The following is a 16,563-nucleotide window of genomic DNA, read 5'->3' on the forward strand; positions in this document are numbered from 1 at the left end:
AAAGATTTATTTCGCCTCTGCAGCCTTCAGGTCGCGTTCTAGTCGGTCAGATTTGAGGCTGATTCCATGGTAGTTATCTTCAAGTTCCCTAAGATTATTAAATTGATGTGACCATCAATTCACAAGACATGTGATTGGAAGTGAACAGTGGTTTTAATAATCTTACAACAGAGCCTGCCTGCAACGAGATGAACTGGCAGCAGGATCACGACTGCAGAGCGTTATACTTCCGGTTAGTGGGAGGAGCCATGGGCGGAGCCAAGGGTGGAGCCCAGTACAAACTCCTCATCTCCCCCTATGGGCAGAGCCGCGCAACGGCTCGTATACAGAGCCCACAAGCACACAATACATATAATAGAACACAGTGTGAATTACTAGGTTTATAATTCACCACAGGGAGTGAATTTGTAGAACTTGCTGCCCCATAGTGCGATGGAATCTGAGTCATTAAATGGTTTCAAGAAGGCGATAGGTATATTTCTGTTATAAAAAAAACAGGCTAAAGGGATATGGGGATGAGGTAGGGAGGTGGATTTGAGACCAGGAAGAGATCTACCATGATCTGATTGAATGGTGGAGCAGGCACAAAGGCGCGAATTGCCTACTTCTAATTCCTGTGTTCCTATGTTCCTATGTCTTTCTTTTCTTCCTTTCTTTCTTTGTGAGAACAATGGGCTGGATTCTCTGCCCCGCCTTGCTACATGTCTGCCCCGACCAGCCGCCGGGATTCTCCATTACGCTGTCGGGTCAATGGCGTTTCCCATTGTGGGGCAGCCCCACGCCGTCGGGAAACCCCCGGGCGCTAGCAAAACGGAGGATATCGCCAGCGGAGAATCCCGCCCAACACGTTCCATGGTACCATGCACATAGATTAAGTTATTAATTACAAAAGATGCTTGAGGCATTTTTATGTCATCACGTTGGTGGTGAGTCAAATGAATTTTGTTTAGTATAAATTAAAAATATTAAATGTACCATGCAACAATTAAGCCACACACTTAGGTGGTCTCATTTCCATCTCTGGTCTACTGTGAGTTAGCTGGAGTAGAGATAGATGATACATCCTGCCTTAGAGAATCAGGCGCTAAAAAAGAGAAAATATAATCTCGTATCCAACTTCTGCTCAACATCCAATTGCTTTTTCTGGGATGTGGGTACGTCTGCATTTCCAGTGAGAAAAGGTTTGGATTCATCATGGGCCTTCCCCCATTGATAAAATATCTTGGAAACTTCACTGTCTAGGATAAAACATCCACTTGGGCAAATATAAACAGTGGAATTCTCCATCAGCGGGATCATCTGCTCTGTTGGCAGCCCACCCACGTCCACGGGTTTCCCGGCCACAGTGGGAAATTCTATTGGCCAGCTGCCGGAATGGAGGATCCCATTGCTGGCGAGGGCGTGCTGCGCAGGATAACGCGGCTGGCAGACCGGAGATTCCTGCCCAAAATATTGGCAGTGAAATCGAAAGAGGAGAGTTTAAAAAAAAGACATTTTAAAAATGATTTTACAGGATTGTGGGTGTCGCTGGCTGGGCCGGCATTTGTTGCCCATCCCTAATTGCCCCTGAACTGATGGGTTTGGTGACCATTAAGAGCAAACCATATTGTCGTGGATTTGGAGTCACATTAAGGCCAGGTCAGATAAGGATTACAGATATCCTTCCCTAATTGACATTAGTGAACCAGATGTGCTTTTACAACAATCGACAATGATAATCATTAAACTTTTAATTCCAGATTTGAATTTTACTTAATTCATATTTCGTCCTCTGCCACTGTGGGATTTGAACCTGGGATCCCGAGAGCATTACGCCGGGTCTCTGGATTGCTAGTCCAGTGACAGTATTACTACACCAGCACCTCCTCCATTACTAACTTTATGCTACAGCAAATCTGCCATGATGCACTGCATCTGAGTACTTAAAGCCAGAGAACTAAGTCAACCATAGCTATTAAAAATCTTGATTGATGCAATTCAACTCATTTGTTATACTTGAGATCCTTACAGGAGATGCATTTTTATATTTTTCTGTCCTTTGGTTTAAAGATTTTTGTGAGTTAATGCTACACCAGCTTTCTTAGTTACTTGTTTGAAATTCAGTCTCAAGTAAGTTTCAACTTTCTTCAGCTGAACATTGGAAAAACCAAAACCATCCTCTTTGGTTCCTATCAAAATGTCAATTCTCCCACCAGTCATTCCACCTTCCCTCCACGCACCATCTCAGACTAAGTCAAAATGTTCATAACTGTGGCATCCTATTAAATTCTGATTGGAGTTTCTAATATTGTATCCTCTTCATGACAATAATGTCCAACTTCACAACGTTGTCAGGCTCTATCTTCACCTCAGCACATTTCCTGTTGAAACAGTGTTCACTACTTTCATTGTCTGCTCCCTTCCTCCACCTAGCATAACCCTGCTGTCCAGATCTTATCCCACACTAAGTCTTATTCTCCTATCACTCCTGTCCTGGCTGACTTAAACAGAGTCAAACACCCCTTGTCTTTCAAATTTATTTATCGTCGCTAATCTAATAATAATAATAATCTTTATTATCACAAGTAGGCTTACATTGCAATGAAGTTACTGTGAAATGCCCCTAGTCACCACCTTCCGGCACTGTACGGGTACACAGAGGGAGAATTCAGAATGTCTAAATTACCGAACAGCATGTCTTTCAGGATTTGTTGGAGGAAACCGGAGCACCCGGAGGAAACCCACACAGAGACGTGGAGAACGTGCAGACTCCGCACAGACAGTGACCCATCCGGGAGTTGAAACTGGGACCCTGGCGCTGTCAAGCCACAGTGCTATCCACTGTGCTACTGTGCCCAATCCTTCCCTAACTTCCTCCAGGCCTATAACATTCAGCCCCAAACTTTCTGCATTTCTGACTCAAGTTCTTGTATACCCTTTTCCTTTGCCTCATTATTGACATCTTTTCAGGTGTTTCGGCTCTGCACTGAAGAAGCAATGCACAGCTTCATACCCAGTGTGAACAAAGATACAAGTGTAAGAAATTATTTGTAACCAAATGTCTCTACATTTGTGCTGGTCTTTTGTAGATCTTGCTATTAGGCTCCAGTGAAATTAACCATTTGAATTTACAGATACTGCATGACATGTTCATTCTAGAATTATTAGCTTCTTTTTTAAAGAGAGAAAGATCAGCACCACATATTTCCTACTTACATTATGCTGTGACCTAAATACAAAATTAACAACTCAATACTCCGTAATATGCATGATTCATTTTTTAGGAAAACTTCCTTCCCCCACTGTAATGTTTCCTTTTCCATGAATCATTCTTGTGAACTCTCCTCATAAATTTGCCAATTCAGTAATAGTTCACACAAAGTTATGAACTCTTTTGTATCATGGGCACATGCTCACTAAGATCTGAATTCAGGCTGCACTTTGAATCGGTTATCTTTTACTTGTTGAAAATCAATTGTTGATTAGGATACTGCAAGAACTCGCTGCTATTTGCTGAGAATGTAATGGACCTTTTACAGATTGAGCCTTGGGTTTAATATCTTATGCAAAAGATGCAATACGGCTTCCTACTCCGTATCCAATAAGATTCTTTACATAGCTCCCAAATAGATGGGTGAGTTCAGTTTTGGTGGAATGGGAGGTAGGGGTCATCCCATTGCACTCCTGCTGAGAGAGTTGGCAACACAATTGTCGCTGTTTATATCCCTTCTGGAAGACCAGCTATTCCTGTTACAAGGCTTTTGGGAGTTGAGCACATTTCATTCATAGTGGTCATTTCACACAATATGACTAGGCAGTAATTGGGAGGCTGGCTGGCAGTCAGACCTCAAGCCAACCGACCTTACAACAATCTAAATCACCCAAAAAAGACCAGGGGAATTTTGAGTCTGGTTGTACAGCATCCTTTCTTCCAACAGGCTACATAAACCTAGGAGCCACTCAAATTCTTCCATCAAATGTCAGCGAATTTGCATCCCATTACTACCAATCCTTGGCTGTAATGAATAATGCTGTTGCTTCTAAATTTCCCCACCATTTCAACAATGTTACTTTGTTATGATCCTGGTTGATGTTATAATTGGACGAGAAGACGGCAGGGTGTCACGGTGATTAGCACTGCTGCCTCACGGCGCCGAGGACCTGGGTTCGATCTGGACCTGGGTCATAGTCCGTGTGGAGTTTGCACATTCTCCCCGTGTCTGCGAGGGTCTCACACCCACAACCCAAAGATGTGTAGGGTAGGTGGCTTGGCCACACTAAATTGCCCCTTAATTGGAACTTTTAAAAAAAAATGAATTTAAGAAAAAATAATTGGACAAGAAGATGCCAGAATGGAACCCTGGCTCAAAAGACCGCAACTTTCACTTTTAAAAATAAAATGTGGATGAACAGAGTCACAAATTAGTTTTAACAATAAGGAAAATACATTTATTAAACATTTTGTTTTTAAATTTAGAGTATCCAATTCATTTTTTCCAATTAAGGGGCAATTTAGCGTGGCCAATCCACTTACCCTGCACATCTTTGGGTTGTGGGGGCAAAGCCCACACAAACACGGGAAGAATGTGCAAACTCCACATGGACAGTGACCCAGAGCCGGGATCGAACCTGGGACCTCGGCGCCATAAGGAAGCAGGGCTAACCCACTGCACCACCATGCTACCCGTAACATTTATTAAACATGAAAATTTTTTATTATGATACAATATGCTTTTACTGTCCCCCTTATTTTAACAATTACAAACAGATTTTGGCATTAACATGGATTACAGCGTATATCATAATCTCATGGGCTTAATGGTCTCTTTACTACAAAGAGACTGTGTGCTCTTTTAAGCACACAGGAAGACTGTGGTCAAACACACGCACTCCACTCTGAACCCAAGTTAGTGTCTGTGGATTTCTCCTCAGAATATTCCCAAATTATGATCACATGAAAGTTTCCAAACTCTACTCCCAAAAACACGCTTTAAAATCTTCTATCATAATAATGTTTTTCTTTAGTGGGTTGCATTCCGAAATCCAGTCTAGGTTTTACAAATGACACGTTGAAACAAAGCTTCCCTCCACTTTTAACCAGTGAATCCAGTCCAGGATTTTACACCAACTCTTTTCGGATTTCTTTGTCTTGTCTGCCAGTAAACTGTCCATAATTGTTTTAACTCTCGATTTGCAGACTGTATTAAAATGTTATCAGAGGTTTGATTTACCTTTGAACACCGCTAACCCCCTTTATATCTGGTTACAGCAATTATCTCTTTAAAAGAGAACATTTTGTTTACTCTCCCTTGAATTCTTCTGAACAAAAACTGTCTCTGTTCTCTTAACTTCAGTCATGTTAAATGTTCTTTCTTTTCTTTTAAATTTAGAGTACCCAATTCATTTTTTCCAAATAAGTGGCAATTTAGCGTGGCCAATCCATCTAGCTTGCACATTTTTTGGGTTGTGGGGGCGAAACCCGCGCAGACACAGGGAGAATGTGCAAACTCCACACGGACCGTGACCCAGAGCCGAGATCGAACCTGGGACCTTGGCGCCGTGAGGCCGCAGTGCTAACCCACTGCGCCACCATGATGCCCTTAAATGTTCTTTCTGACCCAATTTCCTGGTTATCTGAACTCTAATTGGTACTTTAGGAAGCCTGTCTCTTTGCAGTTCCCATCTGACCAGTCTTTCTTCTGACAAAGTTGATAGATGTTCCCCAAGGTGCAGCTTCCTGCCTCCCATAAATTCAGCTAAAACTACAATTTAAAAGCTTGTCAACCATATAAAGCCCCAGTTGGTAAGCAGTGCCCAAATGTTTATGCATTGTATTTATTCTGCATGCCGTAGCCCTCTCAAAGCACAATAGAAATGCAGTTGGAACTTAACCATCCCCTACACATACAAACATCTAACTATAGGTTTTACCTTTCCAGGCACAGAAACATTCAATTAAACCCACTAATGTCTACCAATACAAATACAAATCCCTTAAAACTATCTTTGTTGTCCTAACAATTTCTATAGTCTTTAAATGTATTAAAAGTGATTTAGAAGCATAGAAACATCGGAAATAGGAGCAGGAGGAGGCCATTTGGCCCTTTGAGCCTTCTCCACCATTCATTATGATCATGGCTGATCATCCAACTCAATAGCCTAATCCCACTTTCCCCAATATCCTTTGATCCCCATTGCCCTAAGTCCTAAGTGCGAGATCTGACTGTTTCTTGAAATGTGCAATGGTTTGGCCTCAACTACTTCCTATGGTACTGAATTCCACAGGCCAACCACTCTCTGGATGAAGATATTACTCCACATCTCTGTCCCAAATGGTCTACCCCAAATCCTCAGACTGTGACCCCTGGTTCTGGACACACTCACCATTGGGAACATCCAACCTGTCTAGTCCTGTTAGAATTTTATAGGTTTCGATGAGATCCCATCTTATTCTTCTGAACTCCAGTGAATACAATCCTATCTGATTCAATCTCTCCTCATATGTCAGTCCCGCCATCCCTGAAACCAGTCTTGTTTCTTCGCTGCATTCCCTTCAGAGCAAGAATATTCCCCGGGATTCTCCGACACCCCCGCCAGGCCGAAGAATCGCCGGAGTTGGCGTGAATCCCACCCCGCCGCCCAACGCCGGCAGCTGGATTCTCTGGCACCAGTTTTTCGACGGGGGCAGGTATCGGGCTGCGCCAGTCGGGGTCCGTTGGCAGCGCCCCCCCCCCCCCCGGCGATTTTCTGGCCCACGATGGACCGAGTGGCCGCCCATTTTCGGCGGGTCAGGCCGGCGTAAAATACACCTGTCCTTACCGACGGGACATGGCTCTGCGGGTGGCCTGCGGGGTCCACGCAGAGGGAGGGGGGGTGCGGAGGCCCTTCCGCACCTTCCAGGCAGCCTGATGTCGGAGTGGATAGCGCCACTCCTCGGCGCCTGTACCCCCCCCCCCCACCCCCTCCGGGTAGGGGAGAATCCCGCCCATTATTCCTCAGATAAGGAGACCAAAACTGCACACAATATTCCAGGTGTGGCCTCACCAAGGCCCTGTATAATTGCAGAAAGACATCCCTGCTCCTGTACTCAAATCCTCTCGCTATGAAGGCCAACATACCATTTGCCTTCTTTACCGTCTGCTGTACCTACACACTTACCTTCAGTGACTGATGAACGAGGGCACCCAGGTCTTGTTGCACATTCCTCTCTCCCGATTTCTGGCCATTCAGATAATAGCCTGCCTCCTTGTTTTTGCAAAGTGGATAACCTCGCATTTCTCCAAATTATACTGCATCTGCCATTCATTTGCCCACCTACTCAACTTGTCCAAAACAGACTGAAGGATCACTGCATCCTCCTCACAGCTCACCTTCCCAGTGAGACATGTTGAAGTTCTGAAAGCCTGTTTAAAAACTGCTTGCCTGATTGAGTGAGTGTCTGAGTCTTCCGGATGGATTTTAATTTATGACCCATTGGAAACAGAGGTGGAATGGATTGGGAATGTTCTGAAATGTGCAGACAACCGCTAAGTCTCCCAGAAAGAAACACAGTTCAGACCAACATTCTTATTTCCCTGCTTTACTGGTATACCATTTTAAAGTATACAAGGTCAGTTCAGACCAGTATTCTTATTTCCACATTTTACTGTTTATTTCCTTCTGAGCTAGAATTAACCAAAAATGTGAACTCCACGGCTGCATGTGATGTTACCAAATGGTTCCTGTCGGGTAGGGAGCAACCGGGTGAAGACCACAGGACAAGGTAGATCTGTAACCACGGGAGGATAGGCAGACAATCCCAGGGAAATGTGTGACCCTAGGGGGATTATATGCTGGGAGATAGTCAATCTTTAGGGGGAGGTGAGGGTAATCACAAATGGGAGACGATATGGGGGAAGGGCAGGGGTACTTGATCCCAGAGAGGAGAGATTATAGATCCCATGGAGGACAATAGGCGAATCATAGTACGGTGAGGGAATCAGAGGCTTGAAAGGGGGAGGGGTTGGGTGTTGGGGGGCGGGGGGAAGGTTAGAGGTCTTAGGAAAGTGTGCTTAGAGACTTCAGGGGCAGGTTGGGAGAATCTCAGAAATGTGGTGGGGTGGGGGTAGGGGGGGGTGGTGGCGGTTAGGGGTACTGTCCATCCATGGAGGTGTTGCCCAGACAGACACACTGATGCAGCAGGTAACTGAAGAGACACTCACCTGCACCCCACAACCCTGAGTTCATATTGCCTCAAAAATTCATGCATTTCATTATGGAAGAAATATGTGAATTGATACAGCCTGAAACAGATCAAATTCAGGAAATTTGCAAATCTACAAGGAGATGAGGGGAAATCAAAAAAAAAGCCATCTGCATGATCTTAGAATCTTGACTTAAATGTTATGATTCAGAGTTTGCAACAAGTATTGCACACCAATGAGAGCATGCCCACAGAAATCAGATGCATCTCTCTTCCTGTGGTTAATAAAGACTTTATGATGCTTAGTTAGTGTTGGTGGCAAGATGCACGTATTCAAATGTCTACACGCGTGCTGCATTATCCCAGTGAGTTCTGCATCTATCATGTTTTTTATTGATTGTGGTTTGAACAATTTGGGGATCTGGCGGCTCATGGAAGTTCAATGTGGGGCTGAAATGCTAAATGGAAACATGCAGCAGACTCATTAGCAGCTGAAAACAGAAGAGTCACTAATATGTATATTACATACAAGTTTGCTGCATTGGCAATTAAGCATACTCTTCACTATGTGAGGCCCCGAAATATATGACCACATTTAATGGGAAATTTAATTTGGTGCTAATGTTGGAAAATGGGCAGCTGGGCCCTTCCAGTTCCAAATTGTGGCCAAGGTGGTTGCGGTACCTGAGTTGATTTTATTCAAAAAGCTATAAAGAATGAGTTAGACTTGAATGTTCAGGCCACAATTTGAACACGTGAAGGTAGCAGAAAACTTGAATGTATTGTGAACAGCAAAAAGAATAGTGATAGACAGCAACTGGACATAGGCAGGCTGGTGAAATGGGCAAACACACGGCAGATAAAATTTAATGCACAGAAGTGTGAAGTGATACATTTTGGCAGGTAGAGAAAGGAGAGGCAATATCAATTAAAGAATACAATTCTAAAAAGCATGCAAAAATCAAGAGACCTATGGTACACAAAGATTATAATAGTTACAGGGATGAGGTTGGAGTGGGCAGCACGGTAGCATGGTGGTTAGCACAATTGCTTCACAGCTCCAGGGTCCCAGGTTCGATTCTCGGTTTGGGTCACTGTCTGTGTGGAGTCTGCATGTTCTCCCCGTGTGAGCGTGGGTTTCCTCCGGGTGCTCCGGTTTCTTCCCACAGTCCAAAGATATGCAGGTTAGGTGGATTGGCCATGCTAAATTGCCCTTAGTGTCCAAAATTGCTCTTAGTGTTGGGTGGGGTTACTGGGTTATGGGGATAGGGTGGAGGTGTGGGCTTAGGTAGGGTGCTCTTTCACAGAGCCAGTGCAGACTCGATGGGCCCAATGGCCTCCTTCTGCACTGTAAATTCTATGAAAATACTATGAGGGGGCTGCAGTTGGACGGATAGAGTGGAGAAGCTGGAGTTCTAGTTTAGAGAATGTTGGAAGGAGGTTCAATGGACAAACAGTTTTGAAAATTATGAGAGGCCTTGGCAGCCCATTCATTGGTGGAATCATCGACAACAATAGAACAAGAATTTAAGGTGCTTGGTGAAAGATGCCACACGGAGAAGGCGTTTTTTACACAGTGAGTGGCTAGGATCTGGAATGGACTGCTGGAGAGTGCAATGGGAGCAAATCTATTCAGGGCTTTCAACAGGAAATTGGGAAATACCTGAAGAGGAAAAGGAAATGCAGGAAAGGATGGAATAGTGGGACTTGATGAGTTGCTCCTGTTGAAAATCCGCACACACAGGACGATCATTCTGTGCTATAACCATGCTACGATTCCTCGAATGGATTTAGCTGCCAGGTTTCCAGAGACTGTATAGGCCACCTCTCCATTGTACATTCGAAATGGGGATTAGACTCACAGTCTCATTGCAGTATTTAAAGTGCCAATTCACCTCCTTGGAGTGGCTGGTTGTTCATGGTCACTGGCTGGTCTGGAGTAGAACACAGAAGTGGATCGGTTGGAGTCCGGTTAGGTTTGGGGTTCAGGATTGTTTACAATTTAATCTGTACACCCTCTCAAACTTGCTTGTTTTTTAAGTTAACATTCTTCCCTCTGTCATTAACTCCCTGACTGACCCGCGCTGGGGCCTCCGCTTTCCTTGTCCATGGTTACAGAAACAAACAGGGGGGAGGTAAAACTAGAAAATGTTATGACAAGGGAAGCAGAAACAGGTTAAAGAGAAAGACATCAATGGAGTGACAGCAATGGAATAGAAAGTAGAACATAGAACTTACAGTGCAGAAGGAGGCCATTCGGCCCATCGAATCTGCACCGACCCACTTCTACCCTATCCTCGTAATCCAATAACCCCTCCTAACCTTTTTGGTCACTAAAGGCAATTTAGCAAGGTCAGTCCACCTGACCTGCACGTCTTTGGACTGTGGGAGGAAACCGGAGCACCCGGAGGAAACCCACGCACACACGGGGAGAATGTGCAGACTCTGCACAGACAGTGACCCAGCGGGGAATCGAACCTGGGATCTGTGTGCTGTGAAACCACAGTGCTATCCACTTGTGCTACCGTGCTGCCCAATAGAGAACAAGAGGAGAAAGGGTGAGAGAAGCCAGTAACAGAGAGGGGAAACGACAAGCTCGATTATTTCCAAGATAAATAATCAGCAATAATAATAATAATCTTTATTAGTGTCACAAGTAGCCTTACATTAACATTGCAATGAAGTTACTGTGAAAATCCCCTCATCGCCACATTCCGGCACCTGTTCAGGTACACAGAGGGAGAATTCAGAATGACCAATAATGATTACTCATCTGTTGTCGGACTCAGTAATAACTAATATTTGGCCCAGTCTCTAGTTGTGACACATGGGTGAGGTTCACTGAACTTAAAAATTGGAGAGCGTCACAGACAGGAGCAAGAGGGTTTGCCGATCAACCTGACTTATGGTCAAACTCAAGCTCCAGGAACAGAATTCTGTGGATTAGATGGAGTTTTAATACTGTCATAGCAGAGTTCTAACTCACCCTGTCTCATAAACTGGGAGGAAATGGTACCTGCGTGAAAGTTCCGCATGTTTTTTAAAGATCCTGGTACTATGCAACACTTGTAAAAATCGTTTATATTGGCAAGGGGCTGTTTAGCACACTGGGCTAAATCGCTGGGTTTGAAAGCAGACCAAGGCAGGCCAGCAGCACGGTTCGATTCCCCTAACAGCCTCCCCGAACAGGTGCCGGAATGTGGCGACTAGGGGCTTTTCACAGTAACTTAATTGAAGCCTACTCGTGACAATAAGCGATTTCCAGGCACATTTTCACAGTAAATTAAGTTTTAAAAAACCCAGTCCCGTGTATCAGACCGTGAACCCCATTTCCTTTCACCTAACATCTCCTTTGCTAAATGAATGAAATAATGAAGTGTGCCCTGGACTGTAGTCATGTCTGTTCGAGATGTCCTCGCTGTGTTGCTGAGTGACAGACACTTAGGAAAGAGAAAGGAGATGACCTCACCACAGTGGTTACCTTGCTAGCAGAGGATGGTGTTGATCAGTGCGAATGGATCTCACAGCAGTCTCTTCTTGTCTTGTCGGTGACGCTCTCCCCTCCTGGCCACTTTTGACAACTATTTCTCCAACCTCATTGATTCGCTTGTCCTTGAACTTCAACAGAAAGGCGCGTTTAAAGGGACAAGCCTCCTTCTTTCCAAAAGGGTTCTGCAGACGGTGAACATTAGCCAGGCAGGGGAGTAAATGGCGAGGAAACGCTGTTACATCTGCTCCCTGCCCTTATTTTAGCATTTAAAGGTTCGATCGCAGACTCACGCCCAGCTGCTTGCTCTGTTGAGTGATGTCTTTGAAGCGACTCAAACTCTTCAATTGGGAAGTGAGTGAGTGACGGTGTCGCCAGCCAATGATACCGTCCACCCAGCTCGGGACCAGTTCTAAATATAAACGCGATGCTTTCAGGGTGGGACTGAGCCTTACCATTCCCAGAACTGGAATTCGCTCGACTTGTGCCTTCCTGGCTGCCCACGTTACACTCTCTTTTCAGACTGAGGCGCGAATGGCTGTTTCCTCTCCCCCCCCCCCCCCCCCCGTGTTGGCTGGGGATTAGGGAGACTGCTACAAATACTAACATAACTTGTTAAAGATCCGAGTCTGCAGCATCTGGACAGAATCACTCCAAAATCGCACAACGAAATCCGCTTTGCCTTTGTATTGTACTCCGGAGTTGAGAATAAATACTTAAATAAATCATGTCCTCCACTCCCCCCCGTGCCCAGGGTGTACAAGATTTAACTCGGGATGTATGTCTAACTGTTATCAATAAATAGCATCTCTTTAAATAGACAGGGAGAGTTCTAACCAGGCATTAACCTCATTAAGTGACACATAAACCGCCAGAGCTCAGTGAGAAAAGTTTGAAGAAAATGAGATGATGCCGAGGAGAGGTTTGTGTTGTTTTAATTACCTCTACAGGCGGATCTGCAGAACTTCGTTCAAGTCCCGTTTAGACTCCTGCAATAATGTAACGAGGAGCTCATAAAAGTACCCGCAAGGCACTCCATAGGTAAGAAATAAAAATAGAATTATTATTACTGTTGGAATGTTCCCGCATCATCTGTATCTATATGTGTGGACTGTGGTTATGTTCTAGTCTCTGACTTTACAGGTTGTTGGTTCAAGTCCTTCTCAGAGACTTGAGCACCTAACCCATGCTGGCACACCAATACAGTATTAATGCACTTATTGCACGGTGCTGTTGTCTTTCAGTAAGAAGTCTTACAATACCAGGTTAAAGTCCAACAGGCTTGTTTCAAACACTAGCTTTCGGAACACTGCTCCTTCCTCAGGTGAATGGAGGGAAGGAGCTGTGCTCCGAAAGCTAGTGATTTGAAACAAACCTGTTGGACTTTAACCTGGTGTTGTAAGACTTCTTACTGTGCTCACCCCAGTCCAACACCGGCATCTCCACACATTGTCTTTCAGGTAAGATATTAAACGGAGACTCTGCCTGCCTCCTCCATGTACATAACGTCCCACCACGATATTCATAGAATAGAGGAATGTCATAGAATTTACAGTGCATAAAGGGCAGCAGGGTAGCATGGTGGTTAGCATAAATGCTTCACAGCTCCAGGGTCCCAGGTTCGATTCCCGGCTGGGTCACTGTCTGTGTGGAGTCTGCACGTCCTCCCCCTGTGTGCGTGGGTTTCCTCCGGGTGCTCCGGTTTCCTCCCACAGTCTAAAGATGTGCGGGTTAGGTGGATTGGCCATGCTAAATTGCCCGTAGTGTCCTAATAAAAGTAAGGTTAAGGGGGGGTTGTTGGGTTACGGGTATAGGGTGTATACGTGGGTTTGAGTAGGGTGATCATGGCTCGGCACAACATTGAGGGCCGAAGGGCCTGTTCTGTGCTGTACTGTTCTATGAAAGAGGCCACTCGGCCCATCGAGTCCACACTGACTCGATGGGCACCCTACCAAAGTCCACACCTCGAACCAATCCCCACGACACAGCAACCCCACCCAACACTAAGGGCAATCGTGGACACTAAGGGGAATTTAGCATGGCCAGTCCACCTAACCTGCACATCTTTGGACTGTGGGAGGAAACCCACGCACCCACGGGGAGAACATGCAGACTCTGCACAGACAGTGACCCAAGCCGGGAATCAAACCTGGGATCTGGAGCTGTGAAGCAATTGTGCTAACCACTATGCGACTGTGCCGGCGTTTATCTTGGTGTTTTATTTAAATCACTCAGTCAAATCTAAAATGTCAACATTTGTTTGAAAACATACCTGTGAAGCACTTTGGGGCATTTTATTATGTGATACAAACGGACATCCTGTTGTAAAAGCAGAATATTTGGTTATTATCTCATTGCTGTTCATGGGACATTGCCTTGGGCAAATTGGTTCTGCATTACCTATATTACACCAGTGACTACACTTCTAAAATACTCCAAAACACTTTCAAACCTCTGCTGCCCATATCCTAAGCGGCATTCAACCTTGTTCACCCATTGCTCTTGTGCCCACCGACCTGCCTAGGCTCCCAATTATGCAACTCCTTGATTTTAACATTTTCGCCCTTGTTCGGAGACCCTTTCAGACACTCACCCCTCCCAAACTCTGCAATCTCCTCCAGCCATGGAGTCGTGGAACTTAAGAGCACAAAAATCCAGCCCATTGTGTCTGCACCGGCCACCAAGCACCCTACAAAGCCTCTGAGATATCTGTGCTGCTTTACTTTGTGCGTCGTGAACATCTGCCATTATGTTTTAAATTTAGAGTACCCAATTATTTTTTTTCCAATTAAGTGGTCAATCCACCTACCCCGCACATCTTTGGTTTGTGGGAATGAAACCCACGCGGCCATGGGGAGAATGTGCAAACTCCACATGGACAGTGATCCATGGCCAGGATCGAACCCGGGTCTTTGCTGCTGGAGGCAGCAGTGCTAACCACTGCACCACCGTGCTGCCCCAAACTGCTGCCATTTTAAGTGCTCCACCATTGGTGGCCATGTCTTCAGCTGCTCATGCCCTAATCTCTGATACATCTCTGTATCTCTATCTCTTTTTCTCCCTTTAAGGCACTCCTTAAAACCTTTGACCAAGCTTACTACCTTTTTATGTGGCTTAGCATCAAATTATGTATGTAACATTCTGTAAATCGCAATGGGATGTATTACTACGTTAATGCTGTTACACATAAACACACAAACATACAAATTAGGGACAGGGGCAGACCGCTCAGCACCTCCAGACTGCTGAACCAATCAATAAAATCATAGCTGATTTGATTGTAATCTCAACCCCACATTCCCGTCTACCTCCATAATCTTTCACCCCCTTGCTTATCATGAATCTATCTAGCTTTGTATTCAAAAATATTCAAAGTTTCTGCTTCCAACACCTTGTGTGGAAGAGAGTTCCAAAGACTCACAACCCTGTGAGATAAAACATTTCTCCAACTTCTGTCCTAAATGGTCAACCCCTTATTTTGAAACTGGCCTCTAGTTCTGAAATCTCCCACAGGAGGGAACATCCTCTCCACATCAACCCTGCGAAGACCCCCTCAGGATCTTATAACAATTGTTGTTGTTGTGAAATGCTTTGTGCATCCTGAGGTCAAAAAAAGATGTTATAAATTTAAGGGTTTTTTTTCTTTCTATAAATATAAATAGAGACTGCATTTTGTGAGCAGTTTTAATCTACTTTGGTCTGCTCTTTTGCCAATATAGATACCATGCTGGACATGAGCTGCTAGTACGTCTTGTGTCATTGATGTGCGATTAACTTAACAACTGTGGTATATATACTGCAAATTCAGTGAACGATCAAGTGAAAACAGTAAGTTCAATATATACTTTATTCTTAGCAGTCAGTCAGGTCAATACAAGGAAAGGTTTGGTGTCTGTCATATCTGTGTGTTCTCGGAGTGCTAAACATGCTTTTCTGCTCAAATATCAGTTTGATTCAAAAATAGCAAATAAACATAACACGTGAATATTTCGCTTACCACCTCTCAAAGTTGTTTACTGAGCACTTTCTCATGATAACACTCCAGACACCAGTTGAGGTCCGATCTTAGCAGTGCAGGTGGATTCATTTTGAATAAGACAAAATCTCACCTCTGCACAACTCAGCAGGGGGTGAGATGGGATTGTCCGATGTACTGCCGACATTCATGTCTGACTGGCTACTGATGCCACTGGCCCATGTCCTAGAAATGTTCCTAGGTCCCTTTTAATATTAGCTGTTGGCTGTTAACATCTGGACTTCTATTCAATCTCCGAGCAACCTGGAGCATCTCCACCTGTTCAGTCAACTTTCCTTTCAATGTTTTTTGCAAACTTCTTTTTTGCTGCTCTTAACAATGTCCTCAGTACTCAAAATCCCTGGGCTGGATTCTGTCAGCCCAGCGCCGGACTGGGAAATCTACGCGACTGGCACGAATCGCGCCATGCCGCCCGGACACCGGCACGCGATTCTCCACAGAGCGGAGAATTGGCGCCATTGGCGCTGGCATGGTTGGCGTGTCGCCAGTCGGGGGCTGCTCTACGTGGCCGGCCCGCCGATTCTCAGCCTGGGATGGGCCGAGCGGCCGTTGTAAAAATGCAGAGTCCCGCTGGCGCTGTCCAGACCTGCTCTCAGCGGGCAAGACGGCGTTGAAGGGTCCGGGGGTGGTCTGTGGGGGCGAAGGGGGTCGACCCCAGGGGAGGCCTCCGATGCGGCCTGGCCTGCGAGTAGGGCCCACCGATCGGCGGGCCGGCCTCTCTGGCTGGTGGCCTCCATTCCTCCGCGCCGGCTCCTGTAGTCCTGAGCCATGTTGCGTCGGGGTCGGCGTGTTGAAAGGAAGCCACTGTGCATGTGCGAATTGGCACCGGTGCCACTGCACATGTGCGAATTGGCACCGGTGCCACTGCACATGTGCGCA

The 16,563-nt window shown here is 45.4% G+C and overlaps 1 protein-coding gene across 1 annotated transcript in view; it reads right to left on the bottom strand.

The window, feature by feature from the left end:
• Window positions 1-11,987, bottom strand: part of LOC119952359 (gap junction alpha-3 protein-like) — a 38,187-nt gene extending 26,200 nt beyond the window's left edge. The window contains exon 1 of the mRNA XM_038776051.1: window positions 11,643-11,987. The gene's annotated coding sequence lies outside the window, so the exon portion shown is untranslated. The remainder of the gene's footprint in view (window positions 1-11,642) is intronic.
• Between the last annotated feature and the right edge of the window lie 4,576 nt (window positions 11,988-16,563).

This window comes from Scyliorhinus canicula, chromosome 17, assembly GCF_902713615.1.
Source record: "Scyliorhinus canicula chromosome 17, sScyCan1.1, whole genome shotgun sequence".
NCBI classification, from domain to species: Eukaryota; Metazoa; Chordata; class Chondrichthyes; order Carcharhiniformes; family Scyliorhinidae; genus Scyliorhinus; species Scyliorhinus canicula.